Below are 20,574 nucleotides of genomic sequence, written 5' to 3' on the forward strand. Positions count from 1 at the left end.
TTTCTTTTCATTGGTACATCAGAAACCATGATTTGTGATGTATTTTCATTAGCGATGTGAAAATTTCATGATACCATGTTTATTTTTTTTTAAAAAAAAACACCTTCTGATACTTTCAGTCTCTGAACAGACTGAAAGGCTCCTAAGGTAGCTTGCTTTTTTTTTTTTTTTTTTTTTTTTTTTTATAGGGATAAATATATTGTAAAGAATGATCAATTAAAATAGCTTGCAGGCAGATTTTAACCAATTTTTCCAAACTCGAAGTGCTTAGGTCAGTTTCTGTATAGTCTGGGCTTACGTATCAGATGACTTTTATTGTATCCTGTTCTACTCCTGGAGTCTACAGAAACATTAACTTTCCTTCATAATGGGAGCCTTTTCTCGAAATTCCCATGTACAGTGTTGCTTTGGGAGTAACGCTGCGGTTTGACTGTGATGTGTATAGCTCTGACAGGCGAAGTTCTGTGCGCTTAAACACAGTCGGTGTCCCTGGTAGTTTGACATTGTACAAGACCATGGAGGACACTTGCAATGCTGTTGGAAGCGATGTAACCCCCATGTTAAACAGAAAAACAAACCTGCTTAATGATGCAAAAACAAAGGCCAAAATAATCTCTACTTTAAGAAAATTCAATACATTCTACTCAATAAATGGATTCAAGAAAATTAAACTTTTGCATGAAAGCACCTGAGAAGCCAGTTAGGCTTAAAAGCCCATCTTCTTTTGATGGCAGTGCTACACAATATGGGAAGAGTCCCACTGAAGTCCCAGGAACTGTTTCCAGTGTCTGCACTGGGCTGCTGCTTACGCACTGCTTGGAGGCGAAGGAGCTGGTTGAGGAAAATCTGGCTTCTCTGGTTTGATTTTTAAAAGATGTAGTTCTCGTCAGTTTCACGAAGTCATTAAGGGTTTAAAAAATTCTCCCCAGACGAATGAAATGCTTGTAAGTAATATTTATTCTTGGAATGCAGCTATTGTTCTTGAAGTTACTTTGATGAATATTGAATTGTATCTATTTTTACTTTATTGTTCAAAGCTTTTACAGCCCTATTCAATATTTATTCCTCTTCCAGTGGCCTTTTGACACACTGAGATTTTATATGTCACACCATAGCAAAAAGTAGAACAATATAATTATTACATAGGATGTAAGTTTGTATACTGACATGCTCAGCAGATAGCACACCCACACTTCCACACTAGCTGGTCACGAATGGTAATTATTTCTCTCCTCGTTATCCTTTTCTTTACTGGAAAAACAAGAGAAACGTTACAGGGAGGTTGGCAAGGGTGAAAAAAAAAAGTATCTGTCATTCAAATAATAAATGTTCTTGCTGTTTCCATCTAAAAAAATAAATAAATAAATTCCAGCCTGGCTCAAGGGATGGGGCTTCCCGGCTCCCTGCTGCAGGGCTGGGCACCGGGGATCTCTGACTTCTGGACTCTGGTGTCCGTTTCTGGATGCAGCTCCCAGAATTTGTGCCCACGGTTTCCCAGTCTGGTCCCTCGGTCTGGCAGGGCTGGAGCCTGGAAATGGAGGTGAATTGAGACTGTGCCCCAGCAAAAGTCTGGGACCTCCTGGAAAATTCCAGCACTGAACGTTTTGATTATTTCAGACCATCACTTACAGACTTTACTTCCCATTCTCTCATTCTGGAAGTTATTACATTCATTCTGAAATCGGAGAAAGTGTTTTTACAAGTTCACAGTTTCCTGAGGAGTGGAACCTCTGACTTGCAGTCACCTCCAGTCCTTAGCATAGCCTGTTCGTCTCGATACGTGTGCTTGCCCTTAGGACGCTTTGAACGGGTCACAACTATCATCTTCATTCTTAGGAGCGTTCTGAGCTCTTCAAGCAAAGACAGATGTCAGTATCTGGTATCAGTCCATATTCAGTAAAAAAGTGCTAGATGTCATTACCAGCTGCAAGCCAGATCCTTGGTTTTGCTGGAGTGACAATAAAATATCGTAATGAGTCGGTTGTGCCCCTCGTGCTTTTGCCAGTTGCTTCCGTCGGAAGTTTCCTCGGCAGTTCCACCAGATTCTGATGAGTCATTGCTTTTTAATTTATCCATTTGAGGGTATATTTTCTCTTCTAACATCTCAGCTGCTAACAGCATCTTTGACTGTTATGAAAGGAAAAGGGTCTGAAATAAATATCGCCCTGATGCCTTCGCTGCTGAAGACTGAAAACATTTTTTTCTTCAATGTCTTTATTTTCTGTGAATTATCCCTCTCTTTCTGGGAGTTCACAATTCTCTCCTCCTTGAAAGACTGAATAATATGAACTGAAGAATACTGTTGTTTGAGTTTGCCTTCTTGTTTAATTGCTTTTTGATTTCCTTTTGCCCTTCATTTCAGTCTTCCGTGCATAAGTCTACCTCTTGGTAAACACAGCAGTACATTTGCAGTGCAGGCTGCTTCTCAAAGTGCAGGAAAAATAAGCAGAGAAAGTTTTAAATGGAAAAAATAAATAACAAAATTTTATTCTCTCTGCTTGCTTTGATATGGGACTGTAAACATCTTTTAATAATGAGGAGAATGAGCTCTCCATCCATCTTCAATTCTTACATAGATATATTTATCTAAAGGCTGTGGTGATTCTCTGCAAAGGAGGATTATTTTTTTTGATTTTTTTTTTTTTTTTTTTTGCCTTCTTGTGCTGGCATATAGTCAGGAAAAATGTCAGGCTAGATGTAATATGAATAATGAGAATAAACCTAGGAATACATATGATTGTAAGAACAAAGCCCAGCAAGCTGGGGGGAGCCAGCTTTTGCCCTCCACCTTCACCAGAATGAATAAGAAGAGCTCGGAGTAGGAAGACACAAATACCAGGTATCAAAATCATTAATAATGCAGTTGCCATACGATATATTACTTGTAAATTCCATTTAAAGGGCATGTCACACCATTTAGTACAATCCATTAATCAATAGCTTACAGAGAAAGAAACCATCTATCTTGGTCTGTTCCTCAAATCTAAACTTTTAAACAATGAGAGATTTGTTCAAGTTCAGTATTAACTGTTCCAAAACAAGGGAGCTCGATCATCCAAAAGAGAGCAAAGGTGGTTGTTTACTTTCAGCATGGGTTGATTTCACTATGAAATGAATCATGTGATTGACCTCTTCCCTGCTTACCACCATGAATATGTTATGGATCTGTTCAATCACAATAACCTTTCCCCCCACGAAATTAAATTAAAATACAAATCTAAGGTACTTGCTAATGGTGAGCAGTGTAAATTGTTATCTTGGAAATGTACTGTTAACAGTCGTCAAGGCAGAATGGCCTGACAGTCCATTTAGCCTCCAACAGACACTAATGATAGTTTTATTAGAGACCGGGATAAATTTCTCACAATGCACCTCTTAGGAGAGAGATCATTTTCCCTGACCTAACTGGTCAGGTACAAGCAGCGCAGCAGTCACTGTGCTGAAGGGATCTGCCATAACCTTTACCTTCGGGGACTTTCTAATAGCATTGCGTGCTGGCATACGAACTTGGTCACTTCGTGCCTGTTGGTGGACCCCCGAGAAGGTGATCCGCAGAAGGTAAGGGACCGATGCGAAGCACCTGCCAGAGCCGCAGAACATCACGGCTGAGGCCCCGTCCACACGTGCTGTGAGCAGCCGCCTGGACAGGTTCCAGACAGAGCGCTCGTCTCATTCTTCAAGATGGAAAAAGCCATCCGTCTGTCCTCTCCTCGGCTGGTTGTGGGCTGCTGTGGATGTGGCGACTTTGTGACTCTGTCCCTCTGATGGCTTTTAATCGTGGGAGGCACCGTTGGTTCTTTTTCATCCTGTATACTGTGGTCATGGAGACATTCTTGAGACCAACGTGAGAAGACAGCTTTACCAGCAAAGAGTTACATTAGCATCGGATGAACTCCAGCCACCTCCTTAAACCCAGAGCTGGGATTTCACTTAGCCAGTGGATCAGGACCACATTTACAAGGGACCCAACGTGTTCTTTCTGCCTCTCCATATGCTTCTGGATGCAGGATTAGCTGGGGCAGAGGAAGATCCAGCCTGTGTGCTGCTGCTTGTGTGGATGGAGTCCCAGCGGCTGAAGCCTGTCCCCAAAAGGACATATCTCCAAATCCCCGATGAGGCTTCCACCGATCTGGTCTCCTAGATAGCTCTGAAGTGAACATAGGAGTCTATGGAAAGAAGGAATGGCCTAACTAGATCTTGGGCTTCAGTCTGGAAGCAGGACCAGGGCAACTGTGCGTGCTGCCAGTTCCTACTGCCCACAGTTCATGAGGAAATGTTTGCGTTTGGGCCATTCTGTGTCTTTTCTTTCATCAGCTTTGAATCCCCTTCTAAATCAGGAGAAGAGTGGGCTGAGTCAGAGAGCATCAAGGGTTTGCTCCTTTACTCTTGCCCTCTCCACTTGACTGGATGACTCCTGGCATTTTATTGAGAAAGCTGCATAGTGTTTGAACTCCTCATTGATTAAAGGGGAGGGGGGGGGCGGGGCAGAAAAAGAGAAGAAGGAATCCATACGGCGAGGTCTATGTATAGATACCACTGTGCATCAGCACAGGGAATACAATTAACCTTAGAGAGCAGCAGCAGTAAAAAGGAACAGAACAAAGTGAAATAATAAAGCTGGCTCTGCACTCCACCATGGTGTCATGGACAGATTGTGCTGGAAAGCATCAGCACTGCGGAGCTTCGGGGTGAGGGGGGTTAATTATCTCTCTGTGAAACATTCATTACAGCACCTGGAACTACATGGAACTCACTGGGCTGCAAGTTCGTTGAGAGGTTCATGATCCTTTGGAGCAAACCCAGAGTCATTCTGGCGTGAAACCTTTTCACTTTGCTCCCTGCTCATCCAGAGCTCTGCCTCCTGCTTGCTGTAGGGCTGATGCTTTTTCTCTGCTTATTCCTGTGATTTTGGCTTAGACTGTCATTTGCTGTGTTTGTGCAATATGTAGCACAATGGGGCCCTGATATTTACGCGGGGCCTCTGAGCAGGAGTGTGATACAAATAATAATGCTCTGGAGCAGCCAGGGCATTTTGGCTGTGCTGTCTTTCAGATCGTGTCATTTCTTCACACCCTTCACTGACTGGCCATATTCCAGCGTGGCTTTAAGCTTCTTGTCCTAACCTTTGGACACTGTCTTGCTTTTGCCCTTTCACCCAGTCTTAGCTCTTACTGGTTTGCATTGCTCAATAATTCTGGCTTAATTATCTGTGGGGGTTTTTTTTTGTTGTTTGTTTTTGGTTGTTGTTTTTTTTTTTTTTTAATCACAAGCGCTCTGTGCTTTCATTTGCCCACCTACTCTTTTCACAGAGCAGTCAGCAGAGACTTTGCTGTTACAGCCCTCTTTCAGTTTTCTGTTCACTCTGATGCCTACAGGAAATCTCACACACAAAGATAGGCAGGGAACTGGTCAATATATACATAAAAGATCTTAAAGACAGTCTGGCATTGTGCAAGTAGAACTCGAGCCATAGCTCTGGGGTGTTTCTTACTTCTCCTCTACCATTTCCTTTTCATCTCTGCAGCCCAAGGGGCTGCCTTGCTCTGCTGGATGCTCCAAGCACGTGTGGAGCTGCACTGTGAAAAGGACCAGTATTCCAAACAACCTCCATCTTGGCTTTTTCAGGCTTTGTTCCAAGAAGGTTTGAATCCTTTCCTCAGTTGTGTAGCAGATTGACTGCTGTTCTGCTGATTGACTGAGTACCCAGCAAAAACAAATATAAGAATAAATGCAGTTTATTATATTACAATATAATAGAAGAAAATAGCATGCAATATGATCAAAGGAAACAGTACTAGTTATTATGCACAATATGATGAAAGAGCAATAGGAGTGAAACATCAGATCATTACTGCAAAATGTTAGAGATGAAGAAAAGGGTCCATCATCAAATGCCACCTTAACACCACCCAGGCCCACCCTTTGGCTTGGACCTCCGTTGCAGCGGGTGCCAGGAGTCTCTCAGTAACTGGGAAAATTCCTGTGAGGTGTGTCCAGATGTTCTGCATCTGTGACTGCAAGATGAGGCTTCTGCACAGTCCTGGAGCTTGTCTGCCTTTATACTAGGTGAAAACCAAAAATAGTTTACATACCTGCTGTATGTAAACCTGTAAGTTTAAGCTAAGTGCAGGTGTGTGCTATCTCATGGTCTGTGAGGGTCACACACGCCAGGGATGCTGAGCAGACTCCCACACGGTGGAGTTACTGTCATGACCCAGCTGCACACAATGTCATTGTCTGGGTGGTCCTGCCCACATCTTGCTTGTTCAGGGGGCTCAGGACAAACATCACCTGCTCATTACAGCTGTTCTTGAGCTCCCTGAGCTCCCTGTTCAAGTTAAATGATTCCTCGTTAAATACTTCTTCATAAGCAGTTATCAATTTAATAGATTTTCACCACAACTAGTGACGGCAAGAATTCATGCCTCTTCATCGCAGATTACATGATAAGCTCTGGTAGGGCAGTCTCCGAGTGTTGGGAGATGCAGCTTTGTGTTCTTTGAGATGGAGGACAAAATTAAATCTGTTTCTTCCACCTGCTAGTATTATTTTAAAAACAAAGGGAGAAGCCAGGGTTTCTTTATTTAAAATAGAGCATTACCACTGGAGTTTATGATCTGGTCAGCTGCTTCTCAAAAAGTCAACTGGATATGGGATGCTTGAGCAGGAAATGCAAAAAAATATCCCATATGTGAATCTTGCCAAAGTTTACCTGGGGGTTAGTGACAAATCCACCTGGCTGAGTGGCATAAAGCTTGCAATTCTTGGGGAAACTCCACGGCTTAATTCAGAGGCACCCAAGGAATTTGTGTTCTTCCAAAGTTAAGTCTCAGCTGGCTGGGTATTTTGGGAATCATGCCTGAACTTAGACATGTAAATCCCAGCTAATCGCTGTCTGCATGTGAGGCCCCTGCACTTCTCCCCCAAAAGAGGGCGAAAACTGAGACACAACAGGGAGGTGACTGGTGGCTGTGTCAGGACAGAGATGAGATCTGCTGTGTCAGTGGGAACTAGATTAGACAGGATTTAAGGTTGTAACTCCGGAGGACAGAGATGACAGGTTTTTGTCAAAGGGTCAGGGAGACGGTATAAAAAGTGAGGCGTGAGAGATTGTGAGTAAGGAGAGACTAAGGATTAACAAGAAGTGGACAAAGAGTAGGAAGGAAGAGAAAAATGTGGTCAGATGAGAGGTGAGGTACAGCAAGGGTCAGAATTCAGCTGTGATTGAAGGCAGGAGGAAAAAAGGGAAACCAATGAATGTGGAGAAAGACGTTCACTGACAGCGTTCCAAGGGGATTGCTTAACATCAAAGGCCACGTTGTCTGCCATTGCCTCGTAAATATAGCTGGTAATCCAGCCTGAGATTGCAGATACTGGTAAGGGAAAATAACTTTGTGAGCACCAGTGAACAGCTTCAGAAAAGTCACTGTGGACATCACTGCAAGCTCGGTGGGCAGAGGAGCAACATCTGAAAGGATTAATCCGTAGAGCAGGAAAGGCAAATGCAATGGGAAGATGAAGTGGTTGGAGGAAAATGGGCTGAGGAAAAGAGACAAGTTCTGTTCCTTCCCGTTTTCTGGAGCATCCAGGAAAATGTGAATGTTGCTGTGTGACGGTCTCCCTCCGAGCAGAGGACAGGAGATGCTGTAAGCACACGGCTCTGCTCTCCGTTGGCTCTGCTGATGTCACGCCGCTGTGGCTGGAAGAAAGACCAGTGAAGCTGCAAACTTCAGCTGGTCTTTATTTTGTTCTTTTCTTGGGTGAAAACTCTGGAGTCTGACCCTCACTGCCATTTTACTTCATAGTAGTGAAAGTAAATTAGATCTCAGTTTGGTTTGATCCAGCCTGTCATCCAAACTAGTCCCGTACACAACCCAGAAAATGAGAGAGATGCCTGATACAGCAAAAACTGGCTCTGATTTGTATTTTTAATAGAGTAATAGCAGCACCTTCCTCTTCAGGCAGCAACAGTTCTAGTTTCCTCTTCAAACCAAACCTTCCTTTAGGTACAAAGAGTCAGTCAGCGGGTCAAAGTGTGTGCTACCTACCCCAAAACGTTGTGAAAAATTCTTGTTATCCAGCAAATTTCCTGAACTTTTAGCAACCTTAGCGCTTCGTTCTCTTTACTGTCCAGTTGACTCAAAACAGAATGCTGAAACTTTAGTAGACAATCCAAGGATAAATGTAAAATTTATGCTTTGATGCATAAATTACCAAATAGATATTGAGTGTTAATGATGATTTACAATTTGAAAATGATGATAATGAAAATTTTGGTGCCCAAGTTATTTTTTCTTCCATTTTGCCAGTAAGAGGAAAGGGTGCAGCCAGAAACAGGTGTATAATGAAGTTGGAGAAAAGCAAGAAAATAAGTTACGGATAAAGCCCCTGCCTTTGAATTCAAGCCTGATGTGGCTAGTGACTTTATATTTGTTTTCCAGTAAAATACTGCACTATACTAGATCTCAGCTTTATTATTTGCAAAGTGGAGTTAATGCAACTTTCTTAGCCCATTGCCAAGCGGCTAAAACCACGATTTGTCGCTGTGATGGTGATGATACTATTTTTAAGGGAGAAATCATGGAAGTCTTCATAACACTTTATTTTTTGGTATTATTATGAAAGCAAGAAATACTAATTTCATCATTTGGAATGATTTTGATTCAAGTGGAATAGAATTTTAGAGGGCAAGAGTGCAATAAAAAAAGGAGCTTCAATGCTCCTTTCTCCTGCACCAACCAAAATGACATTACAAGGATACACCAAGTGAATGTAGGTAGTGCAGCTAGAAATTTCCAGAGGCACTATGCTTATTTCCAAGGACTGTGGGTTTTTTTTGTTTTTTTTTTTTTTCTCCTTGTACATTCTAAACAGTAACTAAAAGTGCATGTAAGATCTTCTTTGTTCTTTCAAGGAATGTTAAAATCACATTTGTAAAGTTTTCTAAATCGTGGTCCTAAGATCAGTTGATGGCTTCTCTTTCATTTGCCACAATAATTAGTTTATTGACTAGAATAACGCCACAGGTGAATGCCTTATAATTTCTTTTAATTAGAAGAAAACCTTTTAGTTAACAATGGAAATAATTAATCTCCTTTAAAGAAAGGACTAGAAAGGAATAAGGTTCTTGCTTATGAATTGTAAAAAGGTGAAAAATAAATTATGGGCTTTAAAGTAAATATAGAAGGGAAGGGAATGCTATCTTCCTCCTCAGTTTTCAAGATCTCTTTTGTTTATAAATCATTTATGCCAACTTTCTGGTAAAAACCTCATTCAGACAACTTGAAATTTGGGTAGGAATCAAGACAAAAGCATTCATTCAGCCTGATCTGGTAAATCAATAGGAGTAGAATGTGCTTAGGATATAAGTTCCATCTTCTGTCTGTCAGTTTGGCTTGTGAAGCTCCATAGGCTTAGCTAATTAGTATAAAAGATAAACTCCTGTTTCAATTTTAAAAGGTTGCCAAAGATTCAAAAGGAGGTTGGATCGGGCTTTAAGGCCACCACCCTTATTTGAGCCACATAGTGGCATTTTCCCTCTTGGGTAGATCTAGTGGTGCTTGGGATGAAGAGTGATGACAGCTGAGGAACCCGGCTGGGGGTCCAGGGCTGTCCTGGAGTTGGACTAGCTGGTTCTGGATAAAAGAAAAATTAACTCCAAAATCTCTATGTCCTGGTCCAGTTTAAAATTTTTTTCCTGCTTCTTTTTTGATTATGCATCTGGAACTGCTCTTTTAGGCTTCCTTGGGTCGAGAAGTAAGATAGGTGACCTGTCACAAGGTAGGATGTGGCTGAACTAGTTCTAGTCCAGTTGAAGTGAGCTTTGGAAATTTCATTATCAGACTGTTTTTTGTTCGAAAGGCAATTGGGGTTAATTTGAGCAGCCTAGGTTTCAGGGTTATAGGTACAGATAATCTGAATACTTTTGACAAAAGTCCTATCTCCTGAAAACTTTTTATTCCAGAGATTGAGGAGTACTGGGGACTCATGAACCTGCTAGAGGCTTTGCTGTCCCAAGGAGCTAGGCTGGCTCAAGTACCCATGTCAGTGTAAAACCCTCAAATTAAAGAAGTGTTCATGTTGGTTGCTTTTCCCAGAACTGAGGATGCAGAAACCTTTCCCTCTGTAGATCAGATAGAAATACAAGGGGGTCCTTCCACCAAATTCAAACCACAAGCTTTTTCCTTTGATTAGAATAGCAAATGGCGAGGGAAAAGACACTCTTAAAAGGCAATACTCACAGGTACCACTATCCCCGAGCCCCTTTTCAGGATGAAAATCTATTTGGTTTCCATGTTTGGGCCAAGTTTTTGTCTATACTCACAGCGATATCATGAACTGCTCTGACCCCAATTCATCAGTTAATGGGGCTGTACAATAAAGTGAAACTCTCCAACAGAGAAGAATGCTACAACCACTGTTTGTGATGTGCAGTGCTATGGCTTATTCTCTGTTGTCAAGCAGAGAAGGGGATGAACTCTTCATCTCATCTGTGGGAAGCAGGGTGCTTAGAAGCCTCTGGTAAATCGTTTATTTTGATGAGCTCACTTTCATTTGAGCCTGCAGCATTTGATATTCTTCAGTTACTCCCTTACCGAACACCGTCAAGGCTGTGAGTGAATTGCCGTTCATGTATATCAAGTGATGTGTTTCTGCACTTGTGTAGCATCCGCCATCAAGGATCTCAAAATACTGTACAAACTTTAACGAGTAAGGTTTCACAACACTCCTGAGAGGTGCAGAGGTACTGTTAACCCAATTTAATAGTTAAGGAAAGCAAGTTGCAGGGGAGTCAGTAGATGCATATTCAGCCTCCTGCCTCCACCTGTGTAGATATTTTGTAAACTTTTGTTCATACGTAAGGAAAAAATTCAATACCCCTAGAAATGCAAATTGGAAGTTGTGTTTATGGCTTCCTTTGGGAGAAAAGGATTTCTTGGGTGTGCATTTCAGTCCTAAGGCATTCAGAAATGTTCCAAATCTTTGAGCAGACATGCAGTTATTTGTACAACAAAACAAAACGATTCCGGGTGTGCTCAAAGACACTTATTTTTTTTTGATGCACACCTGGAAGGTGATTTGGGGCTGACAGCTGTCACATAACTGAGAGAAATGTGGCCATATGCTCTGCAAGGGAATAGGGCTCACTGGGAGAAACCGCAATGGTTTGGGAGGGTCTGGTTTGAATTAGCAAGTGTCTCTTGTGGTGGTCAAGGCTCCTTAGAAAATTGCTACTCCGCTTAGTCATTGAGATTTTTATGGTACTGAAACATACGCCATTTTGAATTATTGGGGCAGTAGTTTTCCCTTCAAAGAGTTACTTGTGAGTCTCCTGGGGACATTAAGTCTTTCCATTTTCCCACTCCTGCCCCTCCAGGTCTGCTGAAAAGCCCTGGGAGCTGCCCAACTCGCATGCTGACAGGGGACCCCGGGGAAGAGCCTTCAAGGGAATCAGGATCGTTCCCAAAAGCCACAGTAGGCAATGCTGGGGGGTAAAAACCCCCCAGTCCTCCTTGCATCCCCCCCCTTCCCACCCCAAGGCTTCTCCAGGAGAGCCCACAGCACTGGCCACTTTCAGGAGCAGAAACCCAGCCCTCAAACCAAGCCAGTTGTGTTTCTGGTGAAACAGAGCAGTGATTAAAGGGCCATCCAGGTCACTGTTAAATAATTATTTTCCCACTTTGATTTTCAAATTACAAATGATGTTTTTATTTAATTCCACTGCAAAAAGTGTTGTGGAGGAGCCAAGTGGCATGTGGTTTGGTTGGGTTGTTTCTGATCTTCCAAATGGAAAGATCCAAGAAGTTCAACACCATGGCAAAATGGATATTTTCCACATTTGTAGCAGTTAATTAGTTCAGACTGGAGGAGACACGTCACATTAAAAAGACCTTCCTCCAGGCATTTGCCAAATGTCTGGAAATCATGAACTGACTGTATCTGGTTAGCTAGGACCATATCTAAAAGAAAATCGCTGTTGATAGATTCCCAGAAAAATAATCTCCTGAAAATCTAAGATAATTAGTTATTAGGGTCTACATATTTATGAGTGATTTGAGGTAGGAGAACATGCTCCTTTATCAAGCTCTTAGTACTGAAATCTGATTCATCTGGATTGCTACAAAGGTGTCTGAATGCTTTACTGTTCCTTATCATAATCAGAGATGTGATAAGGCCATGGTAATCCTGAAAGAATCTCCCCATGATGATGTTTGCTGAGCTCTGCCTGGCAGATAAGGGTAATCAAATGCCAGGTTTCAGGGCATAAACTAATTGCCTGCAGAGGTCGAAGGAAATGTTTCCTTCCACATGATGCACTGCAACAAATATCAAAGTACGTAATGCATGTGGAGTGACATGGTGGCCTGAAATTAAACTTTTCTCTGAATTTTTATTTATTTGCCATTTATTTATTGCCATTTGGCAGGAGACCAACCTACTGGACCATGTAACTAACTTGGTACAGCAAATCTTATGGGAAAGTAATTCTATTCAGACATGCAATACAATGTTAATCCTTAGATTTTGACAACAGACAATATGTTCTGACAAAGAGTGTCTTATTAACTCTGCTAATAAATGTGTCTGTGCTGAAAATGAAAAATAGATTACTTCAATACCTGAACTACACATTCAGAAGGAATACACATTTCATGCATGCGGAGGAACTGCCATGTCCTTTGAGAATGTTGAGGTGGATTTTTTCACACTGATTTCATCTTCACGCTATGAATTGATGCCACGTACTCGTGATGACTGGGGAAAACTGTGCACTTGTCTTTCCCAGATGGCTTCCCTGTAAATATTTTTAAGTCACATCTGCATGGTTAAAAATGTCATACCCCAGCATTTAAACGAGTAATACATCCCCTGAATCAAATTTGTTCCTGATATAGGTCCAGTGATAGCAATGCAGTTTAATCAGCCATGCATTTGGATAGCTGATTCATTCTAGAAGATAAGGCGCTACAGAGGAAAATTAGCATGCTTGCTCCTTTTAGATTAGCTGAATCTTGTCACCTTAGAAAACCCCCAAGACCCAAACCCCAGCAACAGTACACTGACAAGGATTTCTTTTTTGCCATGCTTTTCTCAAGCAGCAATCGATTTACGCGCAGATCAAAATTCAGTGCTCCTGTTGCTGCAGACATCAATTTTTCTTACCAATCGGCTGTGAATCGCTTCAGAGTTCATGAAATAGTGGCCACAGACTAATGTGCGCACTGTCTTAAATTCCTCTAGTGCTGACGCCTAGCTGGGCTGAAGTTGTTGCACTGAAAAGAAAATTAAAGCATTTGCTGACTGCCATTAAGTCAGCTCTAGTTATGGTCTGATCTGGCTGATGTCTATTGTCTCTTGTTTATAATAGATATGGTAGCAGAATTAAGGCAAACGGGGGGAAAAAAGTGTTCTGTTTTTGTAGCACGTAAAAAACGTGCTATTTTATGCTTGGCATAGAACCCTTTGCCATATATTGTGTGTAACAGGCCTTTGGATAGGCTCATTGGTGCTTTTACAATCTCAGGGTGAGTGTGGCTCCGTGGTGCAGAAATCCCTTTCCCCCCGCTGGGTGGGTGCTGGAGAGGACATGTGGCCTAGCACTGCCCTGTGCCGGCCCCTGCCATCCTGCCCAGCTGGCAGAGAGCGGTGGAAGAAAAGAAAGAACCTCTCTTCTTGATGTCCGCTATCATTTTCAATCAATAATAAAAGGAGGAGAAGTGAGAGGAAGAAGGATATAAATGAGTAAAAAAAGAAAGTTTGTGACAGATGTCGGTCAGGCTTGGAGCAGAATTCAAACAATATCATGTCAAATACATGTTTATTCCAATTAACTTTGTGACAGGCACATTCAAGCAGATTTAAATGCAGCTCTTAATTGGTGTATTTTCCAGGGCATTGTAGGTGTTTGATCGTTTTAGATAACAGAACAGCAGAAAGGAAAATTAAATTGACAGAGTGCAGAGAGAGAAGATGAAAGCTACATGTGGCATAGAACAATAAACTATTATTACAAATGTTAGTAATTAGATCACATCTATTTGTTATTGATTTTTTTCTCCCTGTCTTATAATATTTATTTATTGTAATTGGCTTTTGCAGCAGCGTTCCCCAAAGCAATACAGCTTGAAGTGTGATGCTGGCTCCTTGGCTGTGTTATGGTATTTGTGGTGCCGATGGGAGGCCAGGCAAGCAGCTTTCCCCGGAGGGCTCTTCCTCACAGGGGTCATTCCTCGGGAGAACGATGGACCCCGGTGCCACAAAAATCTTTGCTAGTTGTGTGCCTAGCCTGGCAGTCGCAAAGCCTGTGCTCGTTCTAAGTGCGTGCGTAGGTGCTATTGGCTTTGAGAACCTCAGTGCTGGACACGTGCTAAGCACGCTGCTTTGCCTGCTGCCTCTGGGCCGGGAGGAGGGACGGTGACAGGTTCGTTACTTCTGTTACCAGCTGCACCGTTCCCCCCTCCGTCGCTGTGCTGTTATTCAGGCCAGCGATGATCAGGACAGCCACGCTTTCAAGCAGCAACGTGAGGTTCCTCAGGACAGCTTATTACAAACAAGACACGCTCTCACGTGCCTGGAAAATAAAGCTCCTGTATTTGCATTTTCCAGAAGGCTGTTTGCTGCAAAAATTTGAAGCAATCCATGGACCTTGTCTGTTGATACTTACTAAGAACATTAATTGTCTCCAATCATTGTTAGAGCATCTGTTTCACATTTTGACAAGTGCACTTATATCCTTCTTCACTCCTACCCCTCCCTTTCACATTCCTTGACTAAAGATAATGAATAAATTACAGAGAGATGACAAACGTGTTGATAATCAAGATGAAAAACAAATGAACTGGAAGTGGCTATGTTTCTACACGAAGCTGTAAATTGCTTCCTTTTCTTGTGCAGTAAAAATACCAGAACATGAGAAAATTATTAGAGGTGTTCTAAGAGAGAGAGCTTTTGGCAGTAATCTTCAGGGTGTCTCACCTTGTTGGGGAGAAGATGAGGACGCAGGGAGGGATTGGGAAGGGCTGAAAGCAATGGGAGAACCTGGGCAGCTGGAGAGTCAGGATGGGGAGGAGGGAGTTAAAGAGTTTAATTTTAATTAGAATTTAATAAGTGGATATTATGCTTGTGAAAGCAAAGGGCTGGGCGGAGGCAGAAGTCATAGGGCACAGTGGAAGCCTTGTTTTTCCATCTTCCTGGGCAGCCTGGACTGCCCATGCTGGACCGCAGGCATTTTACAGCCCATTCACTGAAACAGCTTTTCAGGAGCAACTTCCCTCTGAATGCTGCCATGCGCTTCCCCCGTTGTGCAGGAGGCGATGAGAGCGGCAGCTTGCACTGCTGCTCCGTGCCCGCGGTGTGAGCTGCTCGGTGCTCAGCACCAGCCTGGCCACAGCGGGGCAGCTGGGCAGTGGGCTGGGGACGGTGGGCAGCAGGCTGGGGACTAGGGCAGTTGGGCGGGGGGCTGCGGACAATGGGCTGGGGGCTGGGGACAGTGGGCTGGGGGCTGCAGGCTGCTGCCCCTCGGGTGTGACACGGCACCTTTACCAAAACGGGCACTGCCAGTGGCCCTCCAGCCCCTGTAACCCCACATCTGCTGCTGCCTTCAAGCACGTCGGGCTGCTCCAGCCCCCGCTCCCGAGGTGCTGAAGGGGCCGCAGCGCTCCCCACCCTCCTTGTGCCCTGTCCCGGCCGCCGGCTCTGCGCACAGCCCAGGCAGCGCGGTTCTCCCCTTACTGCAGCTTTGTTCTTCCCAGCAGCAACTGAATCTGCTAATAATTCCTGTGAACTTGGCGCAGGTGCAGCATTAGTTTGGTGTCATGCCTCGCTAGGACAGGAGTATGACAGCACTAGAGAAGGAACTATGTATGCGTTGCAAGACCATCTTCAGCACCTGTAAATCGGAATAAATTCAGGCTCTTCACCAAAATTATAGTCGTTTATACGGTTTTTAGTGTGATTGCTTAAGAATATGTTGAAAATTTGCATAGTGCTATTAGGATTCCCAGCCTCTGCATTTTAATCACTCTCTCTCGAGCTGAAATGGATGCGCTATACAGCTAAATAATTAAATTAAATTAAACATTATTTACCTAAAAGTTTGCACAATACTTTTTGCCAGAACATGAAGGGCTGTGAAGTTGATTAATCTAATCCATCATTTGGTTTTAAAAATTTCATGAACTTATGGCATTCTTGTTCATTAAAATTCAGAACTGGATAAATACGGAATAACTTTGGCTCACTGTATTTTTATGTTTGGAGAAGACTGAGACATATGTAGAAAACAACCCCTTCATAAATAAACTGTGCTGTTATTCCAATACAAGTACATTTTTCTGCAATGCAATAATTACTAGGGGTGGGCACGGTGATGGGGATGATGATAATTAGCATTTTTCAGCCTTGTGCCATTTTAAAGGAGGATTGCCAGGCTGCTGGGGGATATACCTCTAAGTATCATCAACCTCATTACACAGATGAGTAAACTCAGGCAATGTGAAGTAACTGCTCCCTTACAGCAGAAAAAGTCACCAAAAGAATTCAGCTGGGGACTTTACAACTCAACGTTTTCTTCCAGGCTTGGAATAGGTTAATTAATGTTCAAGTTCGTTAGTAATGTGAGTCTATAATTTGAAGGCTGTTCCATTGCTGATGTGACATGAGCGGCCCGTCTCCCTCTGGATCCCGCTGAACTCATTCTCTGTGGCTGGGAGAAGGAGCATCGCTGCCGGCAGGCGTGGCCCCCCTGCAGACCCCTCTTCCTCCATACCTGGGCTGACTGTTGTCACCCTGGGGCCACAGACGGCTGAGGTGACATTTTAAAAAGCCAGATAAATACAGGAGCTAAAAGATTCTACCAGTTGTCACCAGGGCTGACTTCCCTCTGCCCCAGAGCATCTGTCCTTCAGCGGCACGTTTGGGACTTGGCGGTTTGCTTCATTCAGCACCTTTCAGGTTTTAAGAGAGAAATCCTTCCTCTGGAATCTCTGGTGGGCACAGAGCTCTCTGGAATAGCCTGTGTCCAGGATGTGAACAGGTCAGAAGCAGAGGCAGTGCTATGGTGAACACGTGGTGGCTCCCCGGTAGAGCTGGCGCGTTGCTGTTTGAACTGGTGGCATTGCTTGGGAGCGTTCCTGCTGGGATAGAGATGGCAGTGGGTCTTGGAAGACGTTAGGGGAGATATTTAACCGAGCTAGAGACCAGCGCCAAGGGGTGTTGCTCTAGGGCTGAACATACGGGAACGGATTGGGTTCGTGATCATAAAGCCTCATCCTCAGGTACCGCCCAGTGCCGCAGCAGCACTCTGGGCACGGGGCTTGCTCTGCAGAGGTGAGCGAGCGAGCAGCCAGAGCACAGCCAGCCCTGTATGTTGCCCATTGGATTCTCTCTTGGGCTGGAACAACAATGAAAAATCACCGTGAGCCGTGGTAACATGGTGTCAATTATAAATCCAGTGAAGTAGCAGCAGAAGAAGCCTCTAATCACCCTTGAATTCTGACTAGTCCAGAAGTTTCAGATAAGACAAAACCCTTTTCCTTTGAGATTATTCTCTTGATATACAGATCAAGGAGGTCTCCCAGAAAAACAGGAACTTTAAAGTCCTCATTTGAATGTAGTATTTTATGCTTTTAAGGTTCATAAATACTACTATAATCACACACACCCCCTCTATAATTTCTTTTAGGATATTACACAGTGAGGATGGCATTTCTTTATGGATTTTCTTTTTTTTTTCAGTTCCCTGCTACCCAAATATTTTTCTCCTATATGTCTTAGGAACATATAAGAAGCAGAAACTCCATTAAAATCGGTTAACCAAATGTGATTAGATCAAAACTTGTTTTCACATGAAAAAAATACCGACAATCTCCTCCTCCCTTCCTCTATGAAGTAAGAGTTCAAAGAAGCTGTGCTTTCAGATGCTATAATTAGGTTTTTTTGGGTTTTTTTGAAAAAAGAACTCTTTCGTCTTAATTAATAGAAGGCTTCCTTGAGAAAATTTCAAATGCATTAAAGAGTGATTTTCTTTTCATTTTAAAAATCTTCTCTTTAATTTAAAAGTTAAAAGGCCTTTAAGGCCACTATTAACGATGGGAGCACAGCTGAAGTTTTTTTGGGAAGAATAACTAATATGAGCAACTTATTAGAGAGGAAGAATAGTGCAATGGGTAAGAAGCTGTCTTTGGACTTACAGAACAGTGATGTGCTTTTAGAGGAAAAATCAGTGAGAAGTAGTTTTCAGAAAATAACAGTGTTTGTGGGTATAGCTTCCTCCTCTAAGATGGTTTTAGAAAATTAAAAAAAAAAAAAGGAAAGGACAAAACAGTTCATTCTGACAAATTTCAAACAAAATGTTTTGGCATTTTAAAATTATATTTTGTTTTGAATTTTAATATTAGCTGAAGTCATATAACACAGTAAATAACCTTTTCTTTGGCTGAAAGATTGATTTTCAGTTGAACAAAGAGTTTGGGTCAGGAGAAGGTGTGCTCTGTCTCGGCACACATGCTGCACACCCCTCTGCATCCCTGAAAGCTTTTAACAATTATTTTTACTATCAGGATAAACTGAAAAATGTGTTTGGTTTTCCAGCTAAAGCATCCAGTGTTTACATAGCTGTTTTTTTAGGAGCTTGGGATTTAGTTTCTGGCTCTGCAACAGAATTCCTGGATATCCTTGTGGACTCGAACACAGATTTGCAAGCGGATTCACAAGAAACTTATATCAGATTTAGGCAAAAAAGATTTAACATCTGATCATCTGTATATAACTCTAGAGGCATTCTGAAAGTCCAAGAGTGTCTTATTTTTCAAATGATGTTTTCCTAAGTGCTTAAAGCCTGCTTTTGCGGATGAGCAGACGTGCCGCACTGTTGGTTAGGATAGAAGTCTGGCTTCCCTCTTCATGTGGAGTTGCCCTGGGATTCTGTGTCACAGCTCTCTAGCCTGTTGGATTTGCTCCAGAATTCTCCATTCTCGAAGCATGTTTACTTATGCTGCTCCAGGCAAAATGTAGTGCAGCTCCCGTTTTTCTTAAAAAACACAGATGAAGTTTTCCTGCGGGAGGTTGCCTCCCTTTCCACTGTGGCGTGGGCATTTGGGGTGCCAAGGAGCAGAGGGTCGGTGGGGTGCCCCTCTGGTCTCCATCCAGGGAAAGGTAACTCGGAGGAGGTTTGTGTTTGCAGGAAGTTTTCAGGGAGCGGTCTTCTTGTGTGATTGATTACAGTGGCATAAAAAAGGAAAAATAAAATGAAATCCTTGGTTATATCAACAGATTGTCCCTATTCAGCATGTATGAAGCAACAAGCTTTGAGTTTGCAGATCTAGTCCTGTGATGCATGACTTGTGCTCAGGGTTTGTTTTTTTTTTCTAAGGTTGTGGGAGATCCAGCGTCCATTGTTTCTCTTAGAGGGCTTCCATCCACATTAAACTTCCATCTTCACAGCAGTGCTTTAATTCCCAGGCTGTTTTTTGGCAGGAATCTACTTTTCAGGGCATCAGGGAAAAAACCCTTTGTGAGGGACTTAAGGCTCAAGGATGAACAAGAAACAGGAGGAAAATTACTGCACAGGCTAATGGCAGAGTTCTGCATCTTTACCCCCACCCCGGGAGTATTTGTGTATTATGCGTTAGTGTATGAGAAAGGACCCCCTTTGCTAGATGTCACTGGAATGGTGGCCACCAGCTCCTGACCGCTGGCTGCACAGAACTGTAGTGCTCTAAGAGCGGGCAGCTGGCTGGGTGGCAGAGAAGGCTGGAATACTGGGAAACAGGTATCCAGAGCTCACCAGTGGTCCACCAGTCTGCTGCGCTCTTGACTGTGTGGGGCGTTTGAAGGTCAAGACCTGCTCACCATTGATGCTGATGGAAGGGCCATCAAATCATTACTCTGGGCTCTTGGGCAGTGGATATTGTATTCCACCTGCAGGGGAAGACAAAGTCCTTTTCAGTGCAGACAGGTAAAGAATGGCACTTTGTCCTTTGCCCTGCCCATAACATTTGGAAATCATTCACCATGTCCCTAACCCCTCTCCTGCCTTTAGTTCTGTGCGGTACAAAAGGCCCAGAATTCAGAAATATGACTAATTATCCTTAGTGAAAGAATAAAGTTAATAATTTGTTCTCTTCAGGATGAATTTAGGTCCCATGAGACTACTGGGAAACATTCACTGAACTCACCAAAGAGTAGCTAAAATCCTTAATATTCCATGTCATTCAGGCTCTACAGTAGTATTTGCATTTTTTAAATTGTGTTCTTCCAGAATATGGTTTATTTTTACAAAGATTTCATTATTTATAATTTTACTGATTTATTTCCTGTATTTTCCTGTTAATCTGGAGGACAGAGCAATTCACCGTTCCAGGAAAATAAAAAATCAGAAGTGAAAAGATAAAAAAAAATGAGCAGTAACTGTTATTAAAAAGTCAATGATTGCTGTGAGAGAATATACAACTATTCTGTACATGAAATCTAAGAAGGTGCTGAAATAATAATTGTGGTAAGAATACTTAAAACTAATATGACATTTGTAAGTGATGATAAGTGTATGAATGGACTACATGTACAAGCGATATT

This window comes from Falco cherrug, chromosome 7 (genome assembly GCF_023634085.1).
Source record: "Falco cherrug isolate bFalChe1 chromosome 7, bFalChe1.pri, whole genome shotgun sequence".
Taxonomy (NCBI): domain Eukaryota; kingdom Metazoa; phylum Chordata; class Aves; order Falconiformes; family Falconidae; genus Falco; species Falco cherrug.